Here is a 22,162-nt window from a genome sequence, read left to right as displayed (position 1 = left end):
TAGAAACATCAACCTTCAGCTTTCCGGCTCTGGCTTGTCATTTGATGCCACGGAGTCCTCCAAACCAGCCATCTCTACATTGGTGGCAGAGCTTTAATTCTCATAGGAGGATTACGGTACTTTTTTGTTTGTTTGTTTTACTGAATTCTTGACTGAGTTTTCTTGGTATTTAGAAAAGCAAAAATCTTGAGAAATGTTGCAGTAACTCTTACAATAAACTCCCTATATCTAGTCAAACTTTCCTTCAGTCTTTTACCATATCACATTCAGAATCATTTTCTAAAAACACAAATCTGATGAGGTCTTCCCTTTTGCTTAAATGTCTTTAATGAATTCCCCTTTGTTCTGAGGATAAAGGCCAAATCTTTAAAATGTTCTGTAAGGCACCTGTAAACCTCTCTGGTCTCCTATACCACTATTCTTCCTCCCAGCTCTGGGTTCCATTTGAGACACATAGCTCTGCTTGTAGTTCCATGCTCTTCCCACTTTAGGGCTTTTGCACTTAAGTTTCCTGCATCTGATTTTTTTTTTTCTTTCTCTTTTTCTTCTTCTCCTCCACTTCCTTCTCCTCCTTTTTTTTTTTTTTTTTAACAGTACTGGGGATTGAACCTCATGCATGCTGAGCAAGTACTCTACCACTGAATCATGCCTTTAACCCTTATTGTTTTTGTATTATGCTTTTCAGATAGGGCTCACTAACATTGCTTAGCTGGCCTTGAACTCCCTTGAACTGCCACTGCCTCCCAAGTAGCTGGGATTATAAGCATGTACCACCAGCCTTGGCTTAAAATTCCTTTAATTAAGTTTAGCCTATTTCAAATGTCTTTTAAGCATTCACCAAATCTATCTTTTTTCCTCCAAAGCACTTAGCTCCACTCATGTAATAATTTACTTAGGGTTATCTGATTAATGTCTTTCTCTGTATTTCTATAAGTTCTATGAAAGCAAAGCCATGTGTTCTTTTGCTTACCAAAGTATCTCTGATGCCTACCGATATGCATAACACACCACAGACACTTAAAAACATATGCTGAGTGAATGTTCGGTGAATAAAATAATGGTTAACACAAATATATTTACATAATATGTAAAATTTATGGTCCTTGTCAGCCACGAAATAAAAAAGTCCTATAATCAATATTTAACAATATAATTAAGTACCTATTATATATAGTCACTGTGTTAATTGCTGTAATATAAGAGTGAACAAATCAACAAAAAATGCCTATCTCCATTATAGCATGTATAATCTCATGGGCGGAGACAGCCATATGCAAAATTAGTTATCTCCATATACCAGATGGAGATAAGTGCTATGGGGAAAAATAGGGGAGGTAAGTGGGATAACAAACTGGGGAAGGAGGGGAAGTTTACACATTTATAAAGATTGCCCAGAAAGCCTCACTGCAGTTTAATGCAAAGACCTAAAAGAGGCGAGTGTGCTGGATAGCATTTGGGAGAGGAGTAATTCCCAAATGAGCAGATTGCCTAGCATGTTTAAGGATTTACAAGGAAGCTAACAAGGTTGGAAGATAGTGAATGAGAAGTCGAGTAGGAGGAGCTAGGTTTAGAGGGGAAAGGGAGAGGTGACAGTAGTGCAGGACCTGTAGGCTACTGCTAGGTTTTTGGCTTTTACCAGAAGTGAGACAGGAAAACATAGGAGAGTTTTGCGCAGAGTTCAACATGACTTGACTTATATTTTAACAGGATAATGCTGGCTACTTGGCTGAGAACAGACACTAGTGGTTTAAGAACAGAAGCAGGGGGCTAGAAGGTAATTGTAGTAATCTCAGTAATAGCTCCTGGTAAATGGTACAAAGATCAGGATGGGAGCAGAGTTGAGATTCTGGAGATATTTTGAAGTTGAACCAATAGGAGTTGCTTATAGATGGGACATAGGCTGTGAGGAAAAGGGAAGAATCAAGAGTGATTCCACATTTATAGGTCTTCATTAGATAAATGAAGGTTCTGTTAAATCAACAGGGTGGCAGGGAAATTGTGACACTGTAGGTTTGGACTAGTAGAGAGGATCAAGAATGTAGGTTAGGACTTGTTAAGAATGAGGTGCCAAGAATGAGAATGAATCCAGATGAAGATGCTGAGTAGGGAATAGAATAAATCTGAAGATCAGGGTTGTAGATAGTAATTTGGGAGTTACCAGTGTATAGATTGTCGTTTTAGTCATGAGATGAGATTATGCACCCAAGAGAATGACTACCATTAGAAGAAGAGACTCAAGGCCTGAGTCCCAGGCTTTGTAATTACAGGTATTATGGAGAAGAAAAGAAAACCAGCCTATGAAGCTGGAAAGTGGATGGTACTCTTACTTTGAGAGTAGATGATTTTTTTTTTTTTAATCTTAGCTAGTTGGCAAAGAAGCAGTCTTTTTTTTAGTTTCCTTTATTCATATGTGCATACAATGATTAGGTCATTATTCCCCCCTTTCCTCCGTCCTCTCCCTTTCCCCTCATCCCCCTCCCTCTCTCCCCCACCCCCTCAAAAGTCGCAGTCTTATGTTAAGTACACAGTCTCCTTGATTCCTGATGATAGAAGTTCCAGGGCTGACAGAGGCTTGGTGCCTCTTGAGTATACAAAGTTCCCATTTGACTCCTAATGACAGAATTAGGAAGGCAGCAGAGCTCTGAGATTTTGGGTTGCTCTTTTTGAGGTCTGTTGATGAGGGTATCAAGGCTAACCAAGAGGTGGTCTTATTTAATATGAAAAATAAATAGATATTTCTATGAATGAAAAAATACGACTTGCAAGAGAATTCTTGAACACAAATCTTCTTACTTTATGTTGATTAGAAAACACCTTTTTTAGGTAACCTTTTTTTTGGGGAATAAAGAAAGCAATTAGGACATTGAGTCCTGACCAAAAAACTCTTGTTACTGGTGCTGACTGGTAATATCACACAATAGTGGATAGGTTAAATTCTGATTCTAGCTGCCTCCTCTTAAAGGGCTTTGTATCCCATAGGATAATTTTCTATGGCTTTCAGATTTTATTTTTCAGATGTTTTTGTATTAAATAAACTATGATCATTTGTTTGATCTCATCTTAAAATGAGAAGGAGTTATAGATTCTAGCTTCCTTTTCATTAAAGACAAAACTGAATTATTCTAGAGGCATGATGATATTAGTCTACAGCTGTTAAAATGGAGTATCTCTCTCTCTCTCCCTCTCTCCTTTTTTATGTTTGGGAATTGAACTCATGGTAGGCAAGTGCTTTACCACCATAGATGGTTTTATGTGTCAGCTCTATCAGACCAATACCCTCAACTGAACACACTAGTTTTCCTTAAGACATTTGGGAACCTAGTGGCAAGCTAAGTTCAAATCCTGACCCAGACACTTAGATATGAATTACTTTGTGCAACTGCATGAAGATCTCTGAGCCTTGGTCACTATTTCTATAATAGGACAACATCTCCCTCATCAATTTACTTGGGGATTAAAGGAAACACCCTATGTGAATTCACCTAGCATAAAGTTACTCAATGAAGTTGAATATGTGGGTAAAGAGATCTGGTCATATTTGTGTTAAAAAAGAAAAAACAAAGAGAGAATCAGCTCAAGATTTAGAAGACTTAAGAAAATAGTTAAGGAAGAAAAAGTTAAGGGAGTATTTAATTCTGTGATTTCATAGTAAGTCACTTCCTGGAGGGGTGGCAGAGCCACACATGAACCACAATGAAGGAAAAACCAGATGGGGCCTGGCGGCAGGTTTATGGAAAGCACATGAGGATGCCAACCCACAGGAGATATTTCTAACTGGAAATGAGAAATAACAGTAATGGCAAGTAACAGTCATTCAGAAAGCTCCCTTCATTGTAATTACCCCATTTTGAATGTGCTATTGTCCTCATTTCACAGATGAAGAAAGTCAAATACAGTGTTTAAATGACTTAATCAAGGCCACTGAAGGAAAAAACAGTAGAGATGGTTGTGGAATCTCAGAAGGGCTTACATGTTTTCTTTTAGAGTTGATTTTTTTGAGAAATGAAAAAAGAATACCATTAAAAGGAGAAGAATGCAAAGTTGAAACTTGATAACTGAAAAAGCAGAGTAGCTCAGGAATATATAAACATTTCTTGCAGAATAGTTGAAAATATGTTAAAATCACAAGGTCATTTTTAGCTGGCATCAACAGCAAAAGTAATTTAGAAAAAGGGTACAGTAACCACCAAGGCCTGTGGGATGATTAGCACTTGTTTGCCTCTTGAAGAACAGAGGGTATGGAAATGGTTTAGAGTAAAATCTATTGCATTTGTATGAAATGTTTTGGGTCTAGTGTCCAAAAAAAAAAAAAAAAAGTCTGTGATTGAATCATTGAATCATTTTCAGGTTTCTAAAACTGCACGTGTTCATCTTTATTTTTCCCCTAGACATCTATGAAATGAAGGATTTTGACCAAATAGTCTCTATGTATCTTTATAGTTCTTAAATTTCATGATTCTATTCAATTTTTAGTTGAGAAGGGGAGGAAAATACTAACTTTTAGTAGGCAATTTCATTTGATCAGAAAGATACAATAACATGTCCTTGATTTACTAATTCTCCATATAACATAGCTTTCTTTTTGTACTTAATGCTTACTATATCAGTAAAAATAAATAAATAAACAAACAACTAAATAAATATTTTAAAAAATTTATTTCAGGCTGGATGGAAGCAGAAGTATTATAAGCACAGAAGACAGAATGTTGAGTGTAGGACGTTGCATTAATTTTTAGGTCTTTAGGGCAGGGAGCACCCGCCCCCCAGCTCCATTTATAGAAAGGAAAGGACATGTGTAAGCAGAACTCAGGGGCACATGCTGTTTTTCTTCAGGTTCATATCCCATAAAGAGCAAAGAGCCTGTGACTGACTCTTGCCAGAAAAGAGAACAAAGACAGGGAGGGTTCTGAGAGCCTAGGAACCACACACACACAAAAGAAAGCCATATGCTATTCATATACCCTAGTCCCAAATTGAACTTCACCAGATAAGGAGACGGGAGAAGAGAAAGGACAGCATGGGAGGGACCTTGTTGAGGACTTTCTTCTGAGTTCAGAACTTGACGTCTGGGGACTTAAGTCAAGCCCAGTGCTAACCTCATTGATATTTAACCTCATAGTTAAAGGGGACCACTAAAAAATGTACATTTCCCACACCTGATTAACATACTCATCTGGACAATACCCTCTTCAATTAAATAAATATCCGTAGACCGAGCAGAGTCCCTGGCATCCTGTTCAGGACCCCTCCCTCTCCCATTTTGTCCTTCAGCTTAATAAACTTCTTGCCTGTGCTCACCCTCTGTTGTCCATGGACTGCATTCTTCATGTTCACGAGACAAAAGAACTTTTGGAACTCTCTGTGGCTGGGCTGAAATTGCTGTGACCTAGCCACTGCAGCAAGACCCTAATCTCACAAGAAGACGCCAGTTGCAGTGTATACACTCAGAACCCTAATTCTAAATTGGAAGGATCTATAAGCCTAATTTAAAGTTAGGAACCAATGAAAGTTTCTGCATAATCAAAATTACCAAACCTTATCATCTTGACTGACCTGTTTAATCTGGCTCTTCTAATGGTCAGTTAGGTGAGAGAATAGGCTGATTGTATTGAAGAATTAATCAACACATTTTCTATATTGAATCTGTTAATAAAAGTAAATTCTTATCACATTGTCAATGGAAGCTTGAAGTCATATAAATATTTTAGTGGCAATATACATTACCATTGAAATATTAAAAAGCCCAGGACAAGCTCATCCTATGAAATGCTTAGCTTCTGGGTCATCTCAAATTTGTACTATTTTGTTAAAATAGTTTCACCTTACAGAGGAACCACAGAAAATTGAATAGAACATAAAATATGCTAGAGAATTCCCATTACAAAGGCACAAGTGACATGTGCTGTTGGCTGTTGATGATGTTATCAGGCTAATCAAAAATTATCACCAATAAGAATGTAGCTACTCTACATTCTGACACAACTGAAAACAGATTTATCCAATATTGGTTCAACAGATATAGAATGGTATTAATGTGACAAGTTTTCTAATATAGTTCTGACATACTATTTTGGGTAAATTATTAGGTTTCTGGGACTCAATTTCTTGGTCTGTAAAAGAAGTCTGGATCATATTAATTATTCTCAGACAATGAGGACTATAAATATAAATACAGGAATTATGCTAACAGCTTTTACATGCATAATTTCATTGGGCCTTTAAAATAAAGTTATGAAGTAGTTACTAATACTTCAATTCTTAGTTTTACAAATCATAAAACTGAGGTAGAGAGTGTGAAAAATTTGCTTAGGATCTCATAACTATCAAATGTGATAAGTGGGAATGTGACATCAGGTCATCCATTACTACAGCCCATGGTCTTAAGCACAGCACCCACCATACTGCTTCTCTTTCAGAGAACTTATTCTGTTATGTTCTCTGTGCTTACTTGAAAGCATTTCCTATGAAGGGCAGAACAACGTGCATGCCCTAATCTGGGTTAGAGTACCTGTGAGGTCCTTTTAGTTCTGAGACCATACACATATATAATATGCATTTTCCAGTTACATTTGATGAATTCATGTCCTAATAGGGAGTCTTTAAGATGATGCTTTACAAATAGCTCTCATAGGATGCAGGAAAAAAGAACCTTCATATACTGTTGGTGGAAATGTAAACTGGTGCAGCCACTATGGAGTATGGAGATTCCTCAAAAACACTAAAAATAGACCTTCCTTGTGACCTGGCCATACCACCCCTGGGCATCTGTCTGAAGGAATGTAAATCAACACACAAGAGAGATACCTGCATACCTGTGTTTGTCGCAGTTCTGTTTATAATGGTTAAACCATGAAATCAGCAAAATGCCCAACAACTGATGAATGGATAAATAAAATTATACACACACCATGGGGCTTTATTCAGACATAAAGAAAAGTGAAATTATGTCATTTGCAGATAAATGGTTGGAACTGGAGGTCATCATGTTGAGTAAAATAAGCCAAGTTCACTTGTTCTCACTCATTTTTGGAACCTAGACCTAAAATAATGAGGAGGTTGATGGTGGATAATGGTGATAGGACACAAATGAGCATATACGTATATGCTCAAAGACAGCATGATGAAACCCACCAAACACTATATGAAAAAGAAGGGGAGAGGGAGAGGGAAATAGGATTATAGTGGGGAGGGGAGCTTATTCAAAGTACATCATACACATATATGGAATCACCACAATGAACCTCCACATATTATTAATGTATAATAATTGAAAAATATAATAAAACTATTAAGAAACCAAAAATCTGAAATGGCTCTAATAAAACAAAGCAGCTATACCTTTGAGGTAATACATAAAACTTACAAAAATCTGAGTAATGTTGACTCTAGGGTTAATATTTTTCATATTGAATATGCTCTGTAGAATTATTTAGCAAAAGTTTCAACCTAAAGAAACAGGTAAATGAGTTTCTTTTAGAGTTTATAAATTAGAGAACTCTGAACTACAGTCAGATTCTATTTGATGACAGTCTTAATTTGCCATGTGAATATATTTGAGAAAACCTACTTTCTTTTTAAAATACCATTTTCTTGTGCCAGGAAGAGTTAGTCACAAGCACTAATATTTCTGATTCAGTGTTTAGAATTGGTGTGTGCAAGGATGTCTCTAACAACCTAAGATGACTTATCAGAATCAAAGTAGACATGTATGGTTTTTACCAAAGGCGAGATGAAAGAGGTAAAGATGACTAGCTGATTGAGGTAGTTTCAATGTCTGTCATCCCTAAGCAAAATCTGAGCTGTGATATAAAAAGGAGATTTTAAAATAGAGGATTATGCTACATTCACAGATGAAAAAAAGCCTATGTGTATAGTTCTTTGCATAATCATTTGATGAGCTCTCTGATATTTGAAAATTTCAGAAAATTCAGAGCTGTTCTTATGGCAATATTTAGCTAACAAAACTGATTTTGATATTGTCTTATATTTATGTTGCATATGAAGGCATTTTTCTCCCTTACCTTCTGGGATATCAGAAGGAAGTTCAGAAATGAATTAATTGGAAAACTCTTTGAGAGATACATTCAGGAGCATATAAATTACAATGTTTTATAATGGAAGGTAGCTAAATCTCAGTGGAGCTTTTTAAAAAATTTCTAACATCTTAGGATTTCCAGTCCATGTGGAAAAGTGGATTCCATTTCCTAAAGAGAATATAATAACTGTGTGAGTATTTGAACAGAGTTGCTTATGTAGCTCAGCTTGTTTTTCCTGGAACTTATTACTGTACAAGTCAAAAATGATTGCATGCCTTTTACAAAAACATTGTGTTGTGGTGAAGCAGCATCTTCTATCAGAGGTGTGGGGTTAGGAAGCTCATTTTTGTGCATGAACAGTTGTTTGTGAAACAGGAATTTATAAAGTGCAAGTTGTATAATTGCAAAGGAGCAAAACAGTAGTTCAGAAAAAAGGAAATGAATATGGTTTCTCAAGGATCTATTTAGACAAGCAAGACATGAATATATGCAAGAGATGGAAGAAAATGGAGCACAGAGGCAAGTGAATAGTAACCTAATCTGGGCCCAGGCCAGGAGTGCCCTGGAGATTCTAAGTGAGGAATATCAGTGTAAAGCTCAGTTGGTGACAAGAGGCTTCTTGGGTGATGAACCTGTGGAAATTAACTCAGAATTTATATGGTCTGTGGAAGCAAAGAAGAACATTCCAGAAAGATGAAGAAGAAGGAATAAATGGGTACTCATTGAATGATGGCTGTATGTCAAAAATAGTGCTAGATACAAATAATGCAGCACTACATAAAACATTAAAAATCCTATCATATATAATATTCTGTAAGAATAAGTAAAATGAGTCGTTTGTTCAGTTTTGACAATTACTATGGAAAAAATAAAGCAAAAGAAGGATGATTTGGGTCTATCAGGGAAACAACCTTAAATAAAGTAATTAGGGTAGTTCTCGCTTAGAATGTGACACTAAAATCAGATCTGAAGGGGGTTAGGAGGTAAATCACAGGGAGAGCAAGAGAAGAGTATTTGGGGCAGGATCAGTGCCTGCATGGTGTGTCTGAACAAGAGTGGCAGGGAAATGTGGCTGGAGCAGGATGATCAAAAGCAGGATTACGGGGTGAGGTCAGAGAAGAGACAAAAAGCAGACAGTGTAGGACTTCCTGAGTCTCTTTTAAGGACTAGGCTTTTCCTCTGAGTGAAAGTTAAAGTAGAGGAGCAAAACGAACCTGTTTATGTTTAACAGGACCACTCTGCATGATGTACTGAGAATATAGTTCATGGAGCAAATGTGGAAGGGAACATAGGTGGGCATCCAGAAAGCTGCAGTAATAATCCAGGAGACAGAAAGTGGTGGCCTGGACTACTATAGTGATTGTGTAGTTTGTAAAATGTAGTCAATTATCTTATTTTTTAGGAAGAACTAACAGATTTTGCTAAGGCATTAAAAGTATAAGGAAGGTAAGAAAAGGAAAGAAGGAAGGAGAGGGAAAGAGGAATAAAGGTAAGAAGGAGAGAAAAGGTGAATGAGGATGAATTCTGATCAACTGGTAATATGGAGTTGCTAATGGAAAGGGGAAGGTTGTAGGAAGAGCAAGTTTGAGGTACAGATCAATGCTTAGCTTAGGGCATGTTAAACTGATGACACCTCCTAGCTGTGGTTGGATGTGAGTCTAGAGTTCAGGGAAGAGTTACATGAGGGAGATTCATATTTGGCATTTATGATATGAGTACAGGTTGTATTCAAAGACTTGGGATTATAAAAGTCTCTTATCAAGAGACCAAATACATATAAAAAAGAGGTTCAAGCCATAAACTCTAGGATATTCATTACAATGTTTTGGGGTTGAGCAAGGAAGAGAAATTGGGGCATAAGTTTGAAACCAAGGTACCAGGAGAGAGGTCAGGAGGATGTGGTGTCTTGGAAGCCAAATAAATCAGTGTTTCCAGGAGGAAAGGAAATCAGCTGTGTACAATGTTGCTGAAAGGTTAATGTGAGAACTAAGAGTTTTGCATTAGATTAAGTAATGTGGAGTTTCATGGTAGCTGAAATACTTGGTGAATTCTGACTATATTGATGTGGTCATCATTTTTCTGTTGTCTTAGCTTCCTGGGGCTCCAACATAGTTTCTTTTTTAAAAAATTTCCTTTATTTATATGTGCATACAATGATTGGGTCATAGTTTTAATATCAATAATAAAAGTTTTAGTCCTTTAGTGGTTTAAAAATATGAACACCAATTCTTTGATATACCCTTCCAGAAGGTGGGGCTTAATTCTCTTCCTCTGGAAGGAGGCTGAGCTTACTGACTTTCTTCATGCATTATAAAAGTAGAAGTGTGTGACCTCAATTGGGGTATCACAATGGGAGCTTCCTTCTGAACTTGGTTCTAAACTCACGAGATACTGTAAGCCTGAACCAACCCGACAAGCTATGCTTGAATTAATGACCCACAGAAACATGAGTTTTGGGATAATTTGTTTTGTGGAAATAGATAGCTAGCAAAATTTGGTACCTGGGAGCAAGATGTGGTCATAGAAAATACATAAAAATGTGAAGTGGCTTTGGGATTAAATAATGTGCAGAAACTATATAGAATTTCAAGAGTCAAAGCTAATGTACCTTGAACAGATTGTCAGTAGAAGGCAGGACTTTGGAGAAACTGTAAGTTAGACTCAAAGGAAAGCAAGGAACATTTCACTGGAAATGGGAGGAAAGGTATCCTTGTGTGGTGGCAGGTACATTGGCAACACTGTCGCCTACAGTGTTTCTATGTAAAGTAGAAAATGTACTGAATACACTGGATAGACAAGCTAAGGTAATTCGCACGGAACATGAAGATGCTGCTTACTTGCTTCTTTCTGCTTATACTAAAATTGAGAGAAAAGGTAATATTATAGAAGAACCCTATCTTTCTAGGTGGCAACTGATGCTGAAAGCAACAAATAAGCTTCCGATTAACTATCAGACCAAGGACTCTGCCTGGTACAATAAAGCTGAAGGTGTAGCCATAAAATCTCTTATTAAAGCATCAGAAAGTCATCTAGTCAGAAACACGGCCTTCAAAAGATCTCTATGTTCCAGAACATCCCTTAGTCAAACAAAATGGCTTCCAAGTAGCATAAATACATTTGTCAAAAAAGTCCCAGGTAGAGACGTGCTTATCTTGATATGGCTAATGAATTAGATTCTAATCATATGACAAGGAACTCTCAAAGTTTATGAAAGAATTACATCAACAAAAACACACGCCAGCTTGAACTGAGAGAAACAGAGACAGTACTAAATAAAATGAGGCCTTTGAATCTTCTAAAATTGGACTAATAGGAAGCAGGCTCAGACAATCACTCACCTAGAAACACATGTTGCCTTTCATGAAAAAGGAAGAATGCCTGAAAGCAGACACAAGCACTTTAGAGAATTATTCTCAGGCCCTGAGTCCCAATAAAGAAACAACCTATGCCAGAATGGATTTCAGAATTGGTATAGGCCAGTGACTCCTATACGTCTCTCATGTTCACTTATCTGAACAGGTATGTCTAAGGCAGTAACCTTGTGCCTATAATCACAGGTTACTGGAAGAGGGCAAGAACTTGTCTCTTTAGTTCATAGGACTTCAGATCAAGAAAACTGTATGTAAGGAGTTGTATGTAAAGAAATATATCTGAGATACTTTATTCACCTCATCAATCTCATTTATATGAGTACATTCTGGATTTCAAGATAATAGTACTTTGAATGTGGGAAAATATAAATAAATTAATGTATTTTGGATGTAGGAAAGTTATAAATAAATTATGGCCAGAAGGCAAATTATCATGGCTTAAATTAAGTATGCCTATGTATTTTTTGATATCACTCTTTTTAGGAAGTAGAACTTAATGTCTCTCTCCTTGAATGTGGGTTGGACTTTCTCATTTCTAATGAACAGAATATGGCAGAAGTGGCAGAAGGTTGGCCCTCTGACTGCCAACTCTTCAAATAAGGTGCCTGTACACCTGTCCTTCTAGCATCCATCTTATCTACAAATAGACGTAAGGACGCAAAAGGAACTGTCTCTTCCTCCTTTATGTCAGGATTGTTTGCCTAGGGAAAGGCAATTGCCATATTATAAGAACATTTTAGCAGCTCTATAGAGGTGCATGTGTAAGGAGGTGCTGGGGCCTCCAGTCAGATTGCAAGTGAGTTTAGAAGCAGATCATCAGTCTTTACTCAAGACTTCAGGTGGCTGAAGCCTCAATGATACTTTTTGAACCTCGTGAGAGACACTGAATCAGAACCATTGAAATTCATCATCTATAGAAACCATGTCGTTTTATGCCACAATTTCTTTTGAGAAAAATGTTACATGGTAATAAATAATCAATAACTAAAGCTCAGGGCCCTGCAGTGCAGTCACTGGAAGCCTGGCCTCTAAATTCTCAGTTCTGCTTCAAGAGGATAGTGATGGGGGTGTGCATGTGTGGCAGGGGATAGAGCCGAAGCCCTTATGCTTCCATCTGGTTTTCCTCTTCTAGTCATGGGAGGTCACCTCCTCTGCCATATACCAACTCTCCTTGTGCTGAGCTGGACAAGGAGGAAGAAAGTATAATTCTTCCTTCTTCCTCATACTGTGCTATAGTCTGTCATTAAGGCTACAGAAAAGAATGCTTTCACATCCTTAGCTTCTAGCCAGGTCTCTAAGATTGCCATTTATTTGCCTGCTTTGGTCTCAGTGCCTTTGCTCCTCAAGGGCCAGGCTGCCAGGCAAGGTGGAAGACAACACACCCTTGAGCACTCAGCCTCTTCTCTGCCCTCTGACTGCCAACCACTGAAGATCAGGTGCCTGTATACCTGTCCTCCTAGGCATCCAACTTATCTACAAACTTGATGTATGCACAACATGACTATGACAGTGAAGATAGATTCTTAAAGTTTGAGAACTTAATGAACAGATACGATCTAAAATATCTTAGACATTGGCCTAGCAAGTGTGAGGCCCTGAATTCAAACTCAGTACCACTAAAAACACCCAACTAATATAGACACTGTGATAACTGTTCTAGTCTCTTCTTGACTATATCTTTCCAAAATAAATTCTCATATATAACTATGTACTTTAAAATAAATAAATAAAATATCTTAGATGATTTTGTCATAAGGTGGATACATTTAACATGCCCTAAAGGTAGTAATAATGATACAGAAAGTCCTTTCTCAATAGAACTGTCCCCAAGGGGCCAGAAGGCCAATACTCACTCAACCTTTCATCGATATTTCTTCGATAACAATCCCCAAGTCGTATAAGCAATATAAAAGCCCTTTAATTGTCCCAGACAAAATGACTTAAAGTGATTACAAATGCACATTGTCAAACTTTAGGCCCCTTGACCTGGCCATGCTGACCACCAAGGGTTATGTTAGGGGGCTGAAATTCAGCCACAGGCAATCACTTGTGGGGGCTGCCCAGAGGTCTGCGAGGGACTTGAGTGAGAAAACTGCTTTATACTGGACTATAACTGTAAATTCTAAAACAGAATCTAACTTCATCAGTTAACTCTGGGACACAGAGAAAGATCATAGAGTGCCAAAGAAGACATACATGTAGAAAAAGAACAGAGAATTGTACAGCAGAACATTTGGCACTTGCAGAGTAAAAGCAGAGCTGCGAGCAGTCAGAAAGACAGAAAAACTCTATGGGAAGACAGCTTCACAGTGTCTCAAAATTCTAATTCTCCATCAGGCTCTCGAGAAATACCAAGGAGAGTGATTTCCCTTTTTTTTTTTTTTTTTCACTTCCTGCATGGCTTTGCACTAAAATCCTATCACTAGATACAACTTGAGCATCTGGTTATTTTAGAAAATTTGATCAAGCCCAGTGGTCTTTTCTTTTTTAGGGCTGGTTATTAACTACATTGTGTCTATTTGGTCTTCCCATGTGCTTCCTCAAGGCCTCACAAAAAATGATCCGTCTGGAGAACTTTCTCTACCTCCACATCCAAATTTAGATGACCCTCCTCTTACAATGGGATGTCCTGACTTCCCCATTGTAAGTGGAAATTATCACTGTTCAAGTGCATTGAATCTACCTAACTTACCTTAATGTGCTCAGAACATGCACATCCCCTATAACTGGACAGCACGCACAAGAGTATCTGACTGTATATTACTAGTGTGAGGAAAGATCAAAATTCAAAACTTGAGGTACAGTTTCTACTAAATGCATGCCACTTTCCAACCATTGTAAAGTCAAAAAATCATTAAGTTGAACCATTGCAAATTGGGGAATTGGGGGCCATTTATTCAGAGAGATACTGTATTTTTTTTTTAACATACATCATCCCAGACCCCTACATAGACTTGAGAGTTTCATTCACTGAGGTGACACGTGCTTATTTTAAGGTTTAGGATCCTTATTTTAAAAATGAAGACATTAAAGTTCAAAATAACTTGAACTGACCCAAGGTCACATAGCTAATGACTTCCAGAGCTGAGATTCAAACTAAGCATGAACTGTCTCCAACCATCCACTAAACCTGTACTTTCCAAAGGAAATGAGGAGGATTTAGTCATTCAGCTAGTAAATAGTAAGCAACAGACGTGTACCAGGAACTGGTCTCAGCACTGAGGATTCAACAATGGATACAACAAACCAAAATCTCTGAAGTCTCAGCCTATATCCTAAAAGATGGAGATGACAAATGAAATGGTAACTGGGGGCTGGGGGGGGGTGCTTAAAAACAAAAATTCTCAGGTGTTAGCACCAAAGATGGTGCTTTTGTAGGGCAAGGGTTGGGCTATGAAACATGTATTTTTAGCAAGGTCACCAGGTAGCATTTTGATTGTTCGGTCTTGGTTTGACTCCACTGCACTAAAGTCTGTAGATTCCTTCTGACCACATCTTTACATAGTGTTTTCTTAAGGTTAAATTTTAGAAGAAATGTTAAACATCTCTTAAAATTAGAGATTAGCCCTGGATAGTGCAATATATGCTAAGTGATCATAAGAATTGTGCACACACACACACACACACACACATTTCTAAATATCAGATTAGTACTGGAGAGAGACTTTGAGACCCTTTAAAACTTCCTAGTAAGAAAAGCACTGATTTTAAAGTAATAATCCTGAGCTTTATAAAAAAAATTCTCCACTGGAATACTATTTGTAATTTAGATTGTTGTAGGTCCAATACCTAAGAAGGAATGTTGAGATTGGAGGTTTTATCTAGGAAACCCTAAGTCTCTAGTTAGAACATGGGATGAAGCAAGAGGGACGCTTGAGTCCACTGACTAGGACAGAAGGCAAGTCTCAGGGAGGGGAAGGGAGAGGAGTAGGACAAGTGTGAACATAGGCCCTCAGATCCTGACACATGCTTTGATTTAATATGGGGAGTGATAGAGAGCTATTTCATTCCAAACTGGGAAGGAGGAAATAGGCAATTAGAGACTGTGGCTGGTCTGGGAAGAAGAGTAGCAACTGCCAAATTAACTCATTTGCTCAGGGAACAAGGGGCCACTGGTGAGTCACTGGCTCTAAGGACTTGCTTTGTTGCAAAGAGACAATTTTAAGGCCTAGAATTGAAGTCAGAGAAATGTTGGGAATAACCCCACTCATCATCTAATATGGTTTCATCACTATTCTGGGTTTCTGGCCTTCCCTGAGTGGCCTGGTGCCATACAAATGTGCTTAGTCTATTCAAACTGTGACCTGTTTTTGGGGTGCTTACACTGAGATGTTCAAATTAGGCCAGTGTTGTGGAAAGAATATTCTCAAACCCAGAGACTAAAAGACAAGCTGCATTTCTCATTGTTTTCCTTTCCTTCAGCCGGGACTCCAGAGTACATGTTGAATAATAACCATGCAAGAAATTACCAGCATGAGTCAGTCTTATTACAGATGAACAGTTCATCACTAATGTATTTAACTCAAGTTCTTCTTGATCTAATGAATTAACTGCACTTAAGTGGCCTGCAGCTGAGAACTTGTTTGGGAAAAATGGCTTGGATACAAATCCCATCTGTAATCACCCTTTGAAAACACTTCATACTTGTGCAATATTTAAATCAAGGCTTCTTTCCAATTCCATTGTCAGAGCATCTTAAAGGAACGTAAACAACTTGTGGTTTTTTAAATATAGCAATCTGCAATGCATGTGGCAGACCATTAGAGATAAGTAAAAGTAAATGTGAAAAGCCCCTGTAACAGGGATCTCACAGCCTTTAGGCTGTGATTGCTATACTCCTCAGCAGCTTAATTACTTTGCTGAGAACATTGCAGCTGATGACTGCATCTACAAGACACAAAATCACATTGTAGATCAATTCCAAATTCTGTAAAGTCAAATAACCATTATTTGATTTACCCACAGTTTGGAGAAAGGAGATTCACATGTCTAAAGTGATTCCTTAGCTTTAATATCAGAAGTGCCATTAGAGCATCTAATGTGCAGTCCACCATGTAGCACTGGGGAACCTCATGTCACTTCACTGAAGAAGAGCCTATAAATAAACACTGCTTAAAGTGCTTTGCCTATGAGCCAACAATGTCAGCAATGTCTAGATAGCTAAAAATGCTCTCAGAACCCACACCCACTTCCTTTGGTCAGCAAGCAAAGAAACAGTTCTTACTTGCACTGTTCTGATTTTAAGAGGCTCAGCCAGGCTACACTTGAGCTACACTTGAGCATGAAAGGATTCTCTGTCAATAGCTCTGAAGTTTTAATAAGACACAGAAACATAAATGCTATTCAAAATTGGCCAAGACCTTAAAAGCACATTGTACCAATTTTAATTGGTGTATCAAAAGAGATGTCTGGAAATTGGATGGAGTCCAGACCAGAAAATAAGAAAGATGATTAAAGGTATGGGAAATAATAGTTTCTTGAAAAGTCCAAAAAGATTGAGATTCTTTTTTTACTCTGATGAAGATGGAAGCTGTGTAGTCTTTAAAAGTCATTTTCCTTTCCATGACAATGTATTCTAAAGTTAGATTGAGAAGTTGCACATGGTGATGGCACTTAATACACACATGTAGGTAAATGTAGAATAGGGAAAATATGTTCTCTGATTTGAAGATTTTCCAAATGCAAGAAAAGGAGACTAAGGGCATTGAAAAATGCCTTGTTCTCTATTTGAAAATCATGGTATCAGAGGCTGGACTGGCAACCACTAGGTCATTTCTGCAATTAATTTCCAGTCTGATTTCAGTCTTAGTTTTTTTCCTTGCAGACATTTATTAATGTTCCCCACCAGAGACTTTCTAACCATGACAACTTTTTTTCCTAATCCTGTCTGGGGAACTATTTTTTTCTACTAGTTTTTCATCTACTTAATACATTAAAACATCTGATGCAGTCTACTAAAGCAGAGTACTCTAAAATTCTTCAATCTATATTTTCTCAGTCCAAATCACACATATCTGAACACCAACCTCCTTCATTTTATAAACTGCAGTCTAGCAAAAGAAGTAGCTTTAACTTGCTGGCTCACTCAATTTCCATTCTGCCTACTCTTGCTGTGGAGATAGATATGCAGGCTGTAAAAATATTAGTGATTAATTTTGCCTACCCTACATAATTGAATTCTCACGTAGGTAAAGGTCTTTTGATAAGGCCATTATATAATGTAATTAGTCAAATAGTTTTTATAAGTGGGGAAGGGAAGGGATTGATTTATCTCTTTGAGTGAAAGATGTGTCAAGATTATGCTGAATAAAACTTTATTATCTATGTAAATACATATATAAAACATTTGTGGAATGAATGAGTGAATGGATCTTTTTTAAAAATAGTGATTTCAATACACAGATTACCCTCAAACCACATACAGTGGTTAAAAGTTCTTATTGGCTATTGTCCTGGCTTTGTTCTTTTTTTGAGTAGGTCAGCAGAGTATTTTAGTTCAATAGAGATATGTTTTTCCATCATAAATTGGTAATCAACTCCACCTTCTCTCTTCCCATACCCATGAGCCATAGCAGAAAAGAATAAATGTTTACCATTAAAAAATCACTGTGGATCATGAGTTCAAGTATGATTCTATAAATAATGAATCAAAGATTCCACTCCATTCCTGTAACTTATTGAATCACTGTAAATGTTCTGTGGTGTGTTTAACAAATCTTTAGGCATGTCCCAAAGTGTTACTCTTGATTTAGTGTGAAACACTTAGCAATTTCATGAAGTTTTGAATTCTGGCTCCAATGTGAACTTTTAGAACAGAATTGAAAATTTAAATGTGTTTTATGTAAGTAGAAGTAATATGAATTCCTACAATACTAAATGCTTTCATAGTTCTTTCCATTTAATGCTGTCCTCGTGGCCATTAATTTATGTTGTAACCAACAGATATTAAGCCTTTTCTTTCTACTTTATAATGAAGTTTATAGATATGATAAAATAAAATAAGATGCTTTCATACAGATCTATTTAGTGTCCTGGGATGTGTGAATGCTACCTTGCAGGGACAGAATTCAGAATGCAAAGGAACCTGCACTGTCATTGCTGGCTGGCTAGGCAAGTTCCATACTGGTTGACAAGACAAATTATTTTAGGGGAGAGGATAAATGCCCAAAGTCATCATAAAATTATGTGTGTCTATCAAAGCAGCCACTGAGCTGATTCTCTCCTGTCTTTCCTTCAACCTTGTTTCCCTTTCTACCACCTTCTTTTTCCATTCTCCTCCTCCACTTCTTCAACAAACTTCACATTTCCCCCAAAGCCTAGTCTCCTTCCCTGAGGTGTTGATTGTCAGCAGATCCAGCCCTTCTGGCTGGACGCACCTGTTCCTTTTGTTTCTGCACCATGCAGACAGGTTGACTAAGGAGGAGTAGGAATAATGAGAATTATGACTGAGATCCGTCCCATTGTTCCATATTCATCTACTGCACAGCTTGCTGCTCATGCTCTAATCTACAATCTTAATTTAGAAGCCATCTCATATTTGTTCCTGTGAGTGAAAGTTTAAAGTAATCGGAAATACTGTAAAACTTTTTAAAATAGCATTGTATCCAAGGTCTATTAAAATACTTTGTTGTCTTAACAAAAGCTGGTATATTTAATATAGCCTATTAGTTCTCTATCAATGTATAACAGCTTATATTTATCGTCCCTTGGGTCAGGAGCCTAGTCATGGCTTAGCTAGACCTCTGTTTAGGATCTCACAAGGCTACAGTCAAGGTGTCAGCCAGGAATGGGGTCTTAATTGTGACTTGGTGTCCTTTTCTAGGCTCATGTGGTGTTCAACAGAATTCATCTCCTTGGGGTCATAGAAACAAGGCTCTCAGGACCTCAGAACTTCTCTCCACATTGAATATAGAGGTAAGGGCAAAATAGTGTCTGCCGGGTATTGAGGGGGTGGGGGCGAGAGGGAGGGGGCGGAGTGGGTGGTAAGGGAGGGGGTGGGGGCAGGGGGGAGAAATGACCCAAGCATTGTATGCATATATGAATAATAAAAAAAAAAATTAAAAAAATAAAGAATATTAGAAATACAGCTCTTGGATCCTTAAGGTCCAGCAGAGGTTCTTCTATGACCTTTGTGAAGGTTAAACTTGATGGTCAACTTGGTAGGATTAAGAAGTGCCTAGTAGATTAGTAAAGCACACTTCTGAGTGTGTCTGTGAGGACGTTTAGAGAGAAGAATAACTGAGGGGGGAAGACCCATCCTGAATGTGAAAGGCATCATCTCATAGTCTGGGGCTTGAATGGGATTAAAGAGGGAAAAGGAGGAAGGCCATATAGCACAGCAGGAGCTCTCTCTCTCTGCTTCCAGGCTGCTATGTTGTCAGTTGGTTCACTCTACAACACCCTGCTCCCACCATGATGAACTGAAACCTTGAACCAAAATAAATAATTGCTTCCCTCTAAGTTCTTTTTCTCAGGTATTTGTCACAGAGATAGAAAACTGAATTAACACATCTTTCACCCCTGATCCATATCCTTTTTTAAAGGCTCACCTAAAAAAGTCATCATCGACCCAGAATAAGATTCTTTATTAAATTTTAAAGTTAACTGATTAACTTAATTATATCTGAAAAATGCCTTACCCTTGCCATACAATGTAACATAATCATTGGAATGTTGGAATGATATACAATATATATATATATATATATATATATATATATATATATATATATTTTTTTTTTTTTTTTGCAGTACTGGGGTTTGAACTCAGGGCCTACACTTTGAGCCATTCCACCAGCCCCTTTCTCTTTCTCCTGAGCTAGGATTGTAGGTGTGAGCCACCAGTGCCCAGCAACAATCACTTCTTATATAGGGTTGGTTAGAGGAAGTTATAAGTTCCACCCATACTCAAGGGGTAGGAAATTCTTCAAAGGTATGACTCAGCCAACCATACCTCAGAATCAATAAGTTCAGGAATTTTCTTTTGCTTTGATAGCTCTCCTTGCAGTAATTACCCCTTCCCTGGAAGACATATCAATTAATGCTATCTTCTCCATTACCAAGAATGACTTCAGTGTCCATTTCCACAACTAATTCCAATATGCTATCCTTAAATTTCTTTCATTTGTTCAACTCTAAAGATTTCCCACTCAAGCTGTATACTTTTCTTCTCCCAACCATCCTCGTCATTCAGAAATCAGAACTATATCCTATCGGAGACTTTAAATGCAAATCTGCTGCTCTTAAATCTCAAACTCTCATCCGTCATGGTCTTTCTGCCCTCATTCCAACTGTTCTTTGATGATAGCTCCATTGTCTTCCAGATTATCAGCTCACTCATTTCCTTGACTAGCCCACACTACTTAGTTATTAAACCAATCACACTCTCACCAACATCTGCAATTACTTTGAGCCCCAGTACTTCCACTTTTCCTGCCCTTCATCACTCCAACCTTGTATTTCTTTCAATCCTCTAGGATTAAGAGTGGTGAAGATAAATCAACCAAATGCGTTTTTTAACGTCCTTACAAATTCACAGCAGGCAAGGCTCTCAATTAACTTTTACTTGTTCTGTTTTCTACTTCCCTCAGAGACTCCATGTATTTGGCATTCTATTCAAGTCTCCTGCCCAACCCCCATGTCCTTTAATCTAAGCCAACATCCCGTATTTCACACAGAAAGTTAAAGCATTCTCAAATAGCCTGATCCTTTCACTATCTACAAAACACAAACAAAATAAGTATCTTTAATTATACTTATTGCCTGGCATGTCCCCTAAGGTCAATCAGTATACTTTCTCTTTAATATAATTACCTTCCTTCTTAATTTTTTGTCCTATAAACATTTTGTCTGTTCAGTAAGAATAGAACACCCCCACTCCCATCTTTACCTATTAACTAGAACTCTAATTCATGACCTTACCATCATTCATTGAATCTGTGGAAATAACCTCCGAACGGGTCTCCCCATATTTACCACTGCCAGAATCCTGCATAAGAACTCTGAGAAAGAGAGAAAAGAATTAAGTGTAGAGATCAAGCCATATACTGATCATATGCATAACACTTTAATATGAACGAAGTGATCTCTGATTTGTCTGTTCCTATACTTCTATAAGTTTGTAATTCATTTCTGGAGAGCAAGAATCTTGCTATTAATTTATGTATTCTAAAAGAACCTAGTACCTGGTCTTGTTCATGACAGATATTCAATAAGTGGTATATTTAGTTGGTTTATATCATGGAGTGTAGTAGAATGTGTATTTGCCATTAATTATTTACTTGTGTGTTCATTTGTAGTCTCCCACGAATAGAAGTTGGATTCCATGAATGAAGGAAGTCTGTGTGCTTTGTTTGCTGTATATCATTACTTCTTTGAACAGTTTCTGGTACTTAATGGATAAATGAATAAATAACATAAACATCTGACATGTAATAGTCATTTAATAAATTAAAAATACATTTTTGGAACATATGAGGTTCACTTTAACCTTCATTTCCTTTCAAATCAGCCTCTCTTCCCATTTTAGAGAAGAACATTTTATATGGGAATATATTTTAGGTTTTGAGAAACATTCATCAGAATAGTTCCACAGACATTATTATTTCTCTTTGGCTTTTAAAAAAATCTAAAGCAGTATAAAAAAAACATGTCTTGTTGAATGACACAAAGCATTATCCAAAGCTCAGCGAGTGTCTGAGCAGGTAGGTTTAGTCATATTGTAATATGATTACATTGTTTTGAAGTTTCATTACT

General features: G+C 37.4%; 1 long non-coding RNA gene across 1 annotated transcript in view; it reads left to right on the top strand.

The window, feature by feature from the left end:
• LOC141416430 (uncharacterized) overlaps positions 1-21,834 on the top strand; it is a 74,331-nt gene extending 52,497 nt beyond the window's left edge. Inside the window, exons 2-3 of the long non-coding RNA XR_012441156.1 lie at positions 19,230-19,321; positions 21,706-21,834. This is a non-coding gene — a long non-coding RNA (uncharacterized lncRNA). The remainder of the gene's footprint in view (positions 1-19,229; positions 19,322-21,705) is intronic.
• The last annotated feature ends 328 nt before the right edge of the window (positions 21,835-22,162 follow it).

Source organism: Castor canadensis, chromosome 14 (assembly GCF_047511655.1).
Source record: "Castor canadensis chromosome 14, mCasCan1.hap1v2, whole genome shotgun sequence".
NCBI lineage: Eukaryota > Metazoa > Chordata > Mammalia > Rodentia > Castoridae > Castor > Castor canadensis.
This window is presented reverse-complemented; position numbering and strand designations above follow the sequence as displayed.